The sequence below is a fragment of the Tamandua tetradactyla genome, chromosome 4, assembly GCF_023851605.1.
Source record: "Tamandua tetradactyla isolate mTamTet1 chromosome 4, mTamTet1.pri, whole genome shotgun sequence".
In the NCBI taxonomy this organism is placed as follows: Eukaryota; Metazoa; Chordata; class Mammalia; order Pilosa; family Myrmecophagidae; genus Tamandua; species Tamandua tetradactyla.
In genome coordinates, this window is record NC_135330.1 from 154188795 (window position 1) to 154197540 (window position 8746).

Here is an 8746-nt window from a genome sequence, read left to right on the forward strand (position 1 = left end):
AACAGATTAAGACCCATGGTGAATAGCTGGGGTTATATCTACATGGAAACAACTTAAGCCAAAGGCCCCACCCAATAATCTATCTGTCAACCAAGACTGGATTCAAAGAACATGGTTTTTCTGGGTTACATAAGAATTTCAACCAGGCAAACATATAAAAATAAATCAGTGGAAAGTTAATGTTGAGAGCCAATTGTCTCACTGTGTGAGAGGGATATTACAGATAAACCAAAAAAGAAGGCTGGAATGACATGTGATACTAGATTACAGTTGAATACATTGGTATATCCTCATGTTTAACATATGTGTATACATATAAATATATAAATTCAGTCAGGAAAATGATAGCTATTTGTAGATAATATGGGTTAGTATCTATACATCCATTCCCTAGGTTTATACACTGAGAGTGGCTAGAAGCAATTAAACTCTAGTAGGAGTAAGCACAACCTATCACAGCTGTTGCTGTCCCAATACTCTCCTCCAATAAAGAAAACCAGAATTCCTTGGAGAAACAACTGATTCTATTTGCGTTATAGGAAAATACAAGATGAACTTTGAGCATCTTGTAATATCAGAAAAATAATGAAGTGCTTAAAAAATGAAGCCATGGAAAGAGCAGCCAAACTAAAATATTTCCCAGTGGTCAAAATGGGGAAATTTTTAACAAGAAAATAAGTAACATAATATTGGGTTATAATGCAAAGTATATCATGCAGTAATCCATGCTGACATGAACATGTGATTGAATAAACTAAGTAAATGGCGAGAAAAGACAAATCTTTCTAACAGAAGAATTCCAAATTATATATGTAGATATTACCTGTACAGGAAGAACAGAAGAGAGATCGGGAAAACCACAATCAATGTTAGGGAGGAATTCTGGCAAACACTACCTAAACTGAATGTGAAGGTGGATATCACCAGTGCTGCCATGTGTTTCCCAACATTACATAATAAGAAGAGTAATTCACTCCTGTTAAATTCTTTCCAAAAACCCATAACCATAGTCTAATCATGAGAAAAAGTATATACATTCTGTAGTGTTCCTGGCCAGTACCCTGAAAGACTATCAAAGTCAGAGAAACAATAAAGGGTGAGAAGGTGGTGCAACGGTGGCTCAGTGGCAAGAATTCTCACCTGTTGAGCTAGAAACCTGGGTTTGATTCCGGGAGCCTGCCCATGCCAAAACAAAACTAAACTAAACAAACAAACAAAAAAACACACAAAAAAACAATAAAGGTTGAGAAACTGTTACAGAGCAGAGGAAATTAGGAAAACATGGCAACTAAGTGGCATGTGTTTAACTGACTTGAACGCTGGAACAGAAAGAATGCATTAATGGAAAATGGGTTAGATCCACATAAAGTCTTAATTTACTTAATAGCAATATACAAATATCAGCTTCTTAATTTGGACAAATGTATTATGATAATGTAAGATGTTAAAAATAAGAAAACTTGGTGAAGGGTACATGGATCCTCCCTGTATGACCTTTACAACTTTTTGTAAATCTATTTCTATTTCTACTCCCAAACACACACACACACACCACAAAATAAATTACAAAACAGATTAGAAACCTAAAAAGAAAAAGAATTAAAATGACCATAAGTGGGTAACTGGCAACACTAGACAATAAATAAACACTAGACTAAAAAAGACAATAGAATAATATCTTCAGCAACAAAATGTGGCTACATGTATTTGTTTTTGGCTTTGCATTGGGCAGGGTATTAGTTTGTTTCTCTTGAGAATTCCTAATTGCAAATCATCTCTTTCATAGGCTTGTAACTGCAAGTAAACCTATCTGTGTTTCCTAAAACCTCTAACATTTTTTTCCATGCAACTATTTTGGCAGTAGATAATAGAAAATTCAAATCTCCACTCAAGGAATGCCCTTCAAATTCAGAGCATAAATAATACAAAAATATAGAATTTCAAGAAACACAAACTCATAATAAAAAAATTAAAGAAGATCCAGAGAAATAAATATCAAATAAAGTAAGAGTTAAATGGAGTTAGAGACCTAAGTCTATCCAATATTAAAACTATTAAAAATATATATAATAAAGCCATTTAAATCAGTTTAATAAAAACTGAAAATGCCAATAGTGCAATTAATTAAGTATTATAAAATTAATGGTCATAGAAAGAAAATGTTCCTCAAATTAAATTATAAAGCATAGGGTAAAATAATTCAGTTAGAAATTACACTTGGTTAGTAGCAAGTGTATTTATGAATAAATAATTAGCTAATTTGAAGTCAGCTCATTAATATTTTAACTAGAGCTGATTAAATAAAGAGAAAGAAAGCAAATATAAAGTTACCTTATGATAAAGAATGATGGAGTCAGGGCTTTAATATAAGTCTAATTTTAGTTCAAAAAGACATAAAAATGAAAATGGGTAAGAAATATTATTTGATAAGAAAATGGATGAAAAATAAATTAATTTTTTTAAATAAGCAAAATAATTAATGAAAAATAAGACAAAAGAATCTAAAGCTACAATAAGACAAAAGAATCTAAAGCATTTATGAAACCTCTTTCACATTTCAGCACATCATAATGGAATCACTGAAAGTTAATGGCAAAAGAGGTTTTAAAACTGTATATCAATCAATTTAGGCTAAATTGTATGGCTGTAACTAATGGCCTCAAAACCTTAGAGTCTTGCCATCTCAAGGGTTTGATTTTGCCTAAATTAATTGTTTGACAAGGGGTAATTTGTGGATTTGTTTCACAACAATTTGTTTTGACTAAACAAGACAATAATAGCCTCTGAAGGGATAATCACCATTTTCATCACAAAAGAAAAAGGAATTATGGAGGAACATTTCTTGACTCTACAATCCTTTGCTCTGACATGATAGATACAAACCTAAGCATACACCACTGGCTAAAGTAAATTACATAACTAATACTGGGGCATAATGTGGCAGAAATTTTAATCATTCCATAGGGAGGGGTGACTATATATTTTGAAAATTACTACAATTTCTACAAGTAGCTACAAAGAAATGAGAAAATTATCAAGGATAATTAGAGTACAGTTTATATTCTATTTAAGTATATGAAAGACAGAAGAAAATGAAAATTGAACTTAATATAAAGAGACTAATATTCAAGCAAAAAAAGTATATTTCTGATAATATAATATTTTAATTATAATTTAAATACCATTTTTTCTAGCCAAATAAAAACATAGAGTTTGCTAACAATAGCTAACCAGAATTATAACAAATGTACTTGAGGAAGAAGCATAATTATCCCACTGAAGAAATGTTGATATTAAAAAACATGTTTAACGAAAAATGCAAATCTATGATCAAATATAAATAGATAATATTTTTATGAAGCCGTAAAATTGTAGCTAATGTGTGGCATCAATAAAACCAATCACAAAAATAAGAGAGAAAAATAACATATACTATGAAGGGTAAGCTTTGGACTTTACCATATTAGGGCCTGTCCCTTGGTAGTTTTGAATATCTTCTTTACAAATGAATGAACCAAAACTATGGATTCTTCTTTCTTCCATCCCTGGGCATTGTTTGTGAAGACCTTAATCCTCCCACAGACGTTCCATTCATGCGAAGTTCCCATTTAACACAAAAAAAGGAATGGAAAGTTGTTGAGAACCAATTGCAATAGTGCTGCTTTAGTTTACAATGCCTGAATGCAATATACAAGAAACGGATAGGCTTTTAAAAGGGAAATTATTAAGCAGCAAATTTAAAGTTCTAAGTCTGTGAAAATATCCAAATTAAGGCACCAATAAGAGGTTACTTTCACTCAAGAAAGGCTGATGCTGCCCACAGCACTTCTGTCAGTGGGAAAGGCACATGGCAATATCTGACAGCTTTCTTTACCGGCTACTTCGAAGGGTGTCCCCAGGGGCATTTTCTTTCTGCATTTCCAAAGGTCCCTGGCTGTGTGGGCTCTGTTGGCATTAAAACTTTTCCCAAAATGGTTCCCTCTTAAAGGGCTCCAGTAAGCAACCTCACCTTTAAAGGGTGGAGACACACCTCCATGAAAAACACCTAATCAGAAGCTACCACCTACAATTGGGTTGGTCACATCTCCATAGAAACAATCAAAAACACTCCATCCAGCAATATTGAATGAGAATTAAGGAACATGGCTTTTCTGGGGTCCACAACAATTTCAAATGGGCACAAATATGGACATAGGTCAATTAATTATAGGGAAGCTTTGTGACATGTTACATCATTTGTTGCATATAAATTAGTCAAGCATTCCAAAAACCTTGAGGGGGGCAGGTCATGGATATGACAGAGTGAATGAAGCAGTGGCCATGGAGTGGGGACATCAAGGCAGCAACACACGAGAACCAAATTTAAAGTAGTAAGCTACCAAAGTGTCGAAGGTATTCCCTAACACACATGTGCAAACACACAAACATGGGCACAGCCCCTTGGCAAAGGTTAAAAAACTGGGTCAATGCATTTAAGGAAATCTCTCTCCTGTCATTAGGGTACCACTAAATTAATTGAACAGAGGCTCCGTTGGCTATACATGGTAAAGAATACATACAGACATTATAAAATTAGCCCAGACATTATACAGCTGACCTCATAAAATTATAAAGAACCAAAGTGCAACAAGAAGAAAACCAAAGTGCAACAACAACTACAATAAACCCCAGAAGTTTAGGGGTAAATCTCATTTTCAGAACTGTCACATTCTACTTTTTTAAATGCCTCATTTTCAACAAAAATTATGGCATGCAAAAAAACAGCAAAATATCACTCATAAACATTCAAAAGGAAAAGCAGCCAGTAGAAACTGTTCCTGAGGAATTCCATCTGCTTGACTTCTAGGCAAATAGTTTAAATCAGCTATAATAAATATGTCCAAATCACTAAGGAAGCCATATCCAAAGAAAAAGGAATATATGAGAACAATGTCTCACAAAACAGAGACTATCAATAAAGAGATACGAATTTATAAAATGAACCAAATGGGACTTAAAGAAAAAAAGTAAAATAATTGAAATTAAAGTTTTGTTAGACAGATTCAACAGCAGATTTGAGATGACAGGGCTAAAAATATGTATAAACAAACAAACCAAAAACCCTCTAGTCTGGGGATAATAAAAAAGAAAAAAAGTATAAAGAAAATGAAACAGAATCTCAGAGACCTGGGAAACACCATCAAGCATAAGCAAAATGGAAATCCAAAAAGGAAAAAAAGAGAGATAAAGAAACAAAACATATTTGAATAACCTAAACTTCCAAGGATGAAAGACAATCCACACATCCAAGAAACTCAACAAATTTCTAATAGAATGCACTCAAGGAGATTCATATATGATGGTCCAACTGCCTAAAGTCAAACACAAAATGAGAATCTTGAAAGAAGAGAAAAATGACTCATCACATATAAGAGTTTCTCATTAAGATCAATCATTGACTCCTCATCAGAAACCAGAGTCCAGAAAGAGATCAGACAACTTTGAAGTATAATATACACTTGAAATATATCATAACCTTGTCTCTTTGAGTTCAGTTATATAATAAATGTTACATTTTGTGACTATTAAATCTTTTTTATTAGATAATGATTATATAAATCTCAGATTTTTGGGTTTTTTTGGAAGTTCACCAAAATGTAGACTATTATTCCTTTTAGAGGAGATACTAGCACATTATATTGATGCCATGAAGGTAAGCAAATTTTTATCATTAAAAATGATAATAAAATTGTGTATTTATAGATCAAAGAATAGATTTCCAAGGATTATTTCTCAGAAATATGCCTTCAGACAAATTAAAATGCAATAAGATTGTATCTCCAGTACTTTTATGTCCCTTGTTCACAAATTAGACCGAATATAACCAAAAAAATATGGCATTTATTTGGATAAAATTCTGTGATGCTTTAAAATATTAGAAACTTACTCACAAATTCAATCCAGATGATATGCTTTGAAGGTTTCTTCAGGACAGCAAATCTAATGTGTAGAAACAAATATGTAAGTAGACTTGAACTAATTCAGCCATTGCCTACTTTTTGTTCTGCATGGTCTTATTCTTTGTCAAAGAACTTTTTTTTTTTTTAATTCAGTGTCAACCCAACCTCAAAGTGTTCAAATTATTTTGGGTTTGATGAAATCAAGATGTATAGAAACTTGTTTGCATGTGTTTATCTTACATTTCCAGTAATTTATTTTCAAAGTCTATTACATGAGGCAAAATAACTTGGCATAAAAATCGCTATTATATATTAAGTAACTTTCAGTATTCGTGTGTTTTCATTTTTTGGCTTTGCTGCTTTAGCATCCCAAAATACCGTTAGGAGCAGTAAGAAGATTTTATTGTTTTCAGTTTATACAGCTAGATAAATTTTTAAATGTGGAAATATATGAAGTTAAAAAGGTTGAAAGGCATATACACTGGTAAAGCATTAAAAGAGAAAAATCCGTCCTAACCAACAAACAGAACTAAATTTAAACTAAATGAAGCATTTTGTAAGAAAAAAAAAGGTTTAAGTGGAGGATTAAAAAATAAAAACAGTATAATCTCTAGTTAAAATTATTGCATGTTGGGTGGTGTGATGGTGGCTCAGTGGCAGAGTTCTCTCCTGTCATGCCAGAGACCTGGGTTCATTTCCCAGTACCTGTCCATGTAAAAAAAGAAAAAAAAAAAGAAAACAAAAACTATTCCATTCCATATTTTAAAATTTACCATATGCACAACATGAAAGGATTTTAAATATTTTCATTTCTAATGGGTAACTAAAATGCTCATTAGAAAAAAGGGCTACTTCAACTGGTAACTTTTTAATAGGAAAGACTGAGATCAAACATCTCATTTAGAATGTCAAATTGTCAATTTCATTGTCCCACTCAGTTAATTGTAGAAGGGTATACATCGAAATACTAGATTCTTTGAAAGCAGAATTTAATGAAAATGCCTTGCAAAGGCATTTTTTTTAATTTTTAAAATTTTTTTAAAATTAAAAAATTTTTTTTAAATACCAAAAAACACCAAACAAATGCAAACATTCATAAATTTTGATCATTCCGTTCTACATATACAGTCAGTAATTCACAATATCATCACATAGTTGCATATTAATCATCGTGATCATTTCTTGGAACATTTACATCTATTCAGAAAAAGAAATAAAAAGAAAACAGAAAAAAATTCAGACATACCATACCCGCCACCCCTCCCTGTCACCGATCACTAGCATCTCACTCTAAATTTATTTTAACATTTGTTCCCCCATTATTCATCTTTATTCCATATTTTTTACTCATCTGTTGGTAAGGTAGATAAAAGAAGCATCAGACACAAGGTTTTCATAATCACAAAGTCACATTGTGAAAGCTATATCATTATATAATCATCTTCAAGAAACATGGCTACCGGAACACAGCTCCACATTTTCACAGTTCCCTCCAGCCTCTCCACTACATCTTCACTAACAAGGTGATATCTATTTAATGTGTAAGAATAACCTCCAGGATAACCTCTGGACTCTGTTTGGAATCTCTCAGCCATTGACACTTTATTTTGTCTCATTTCAGTCTTCCCCCTTTTGGTCAAGAAGGTTTTCTCAATCCCCTGATACTGAGTCTCAGCTCATTCCAGGATTTCTGTCCCACATTGCCAGGAAGGTCCATACCCCTGGGAGTCATGTCCCACGTAGACAGGGGGAGGGTGGTGAGTTTGCTTGTTGTGTTGGCAGGGGAGAGAGGCCACATCTGAGCAACAAAAGAGGTTCTCTTGGGGGTGACTCTTAGGCCTAATTTTAAGTAGGCTTGACCTATCCTTTGTGGGGTTAAGTTTCATATGAACAAACTCGAAGACTGGGGCCTCAGCGTATAGCTTTGATTGTCTGCACTGCTTGAGAATATCAATAATTCAAGTTGGGGAAGTTGAATTTTCCCCCCTTCTCACCATTTCCTGAAGGGGACTTTGCAAATATTTTTTTATTCACTGTTCAAATCATTCTGGGATTTATTGGGGCATCACTCTGGACAAACCAACAAAATCTCATGTCCTACTCAAGGTTCCATGTACTTATGGTGTTCAATTAAGCTGTCTACATAAGTTATATTAGGAAATGCACTAGTCAAAATATAAATTTTGTACCAAATAACATTTTTTTGCTTTAGTCTCACATTAAGGTAAAATTTTAAAATATTAATTACCATCTATTTTCAGCACCCTGCAGCAATGAAATTCCTTTGTTCTTCCTCATGCAAAAACACTTCTTAAATTTGCATGCTTAGTCACTATCATTACGCACTCTAGGCATTCCTAGATTATACCTTCTCAGTCTTTATCATCTATCTTCCTTTCTGATTTCATTTGTGCCCCCAGCCCTCCTCCCTCTATCATTCTCACATTCAGCTTCATTCAATGTTCTAACATAATTGTATTACAGTTAGGTAGTATTGTGCTGTCCATTTCTGAGTTTTTACATTCAGTCTTGTTGCATAATCTGTATCCCTTCAGCTCCAATTACCCAATATCTTACCCTATTTCTACTTCCTGATGGTCTCTGTTACCAATGAAATTCTCCAAGTTTATTCACTAATGTCAGTTCACATCAGTGAGACCATACAGTAATTGTCCATTCTTTTTGTTATTCTAGGAGATACACGATTTTGGGTCTTAGCAATACGTAGACAATGAACGGAATCTGTGAATGTGGTGTGGTGGATGGTATCACCTTTGAAATTGTCTTAAGGAAAAATACTCTCCCAT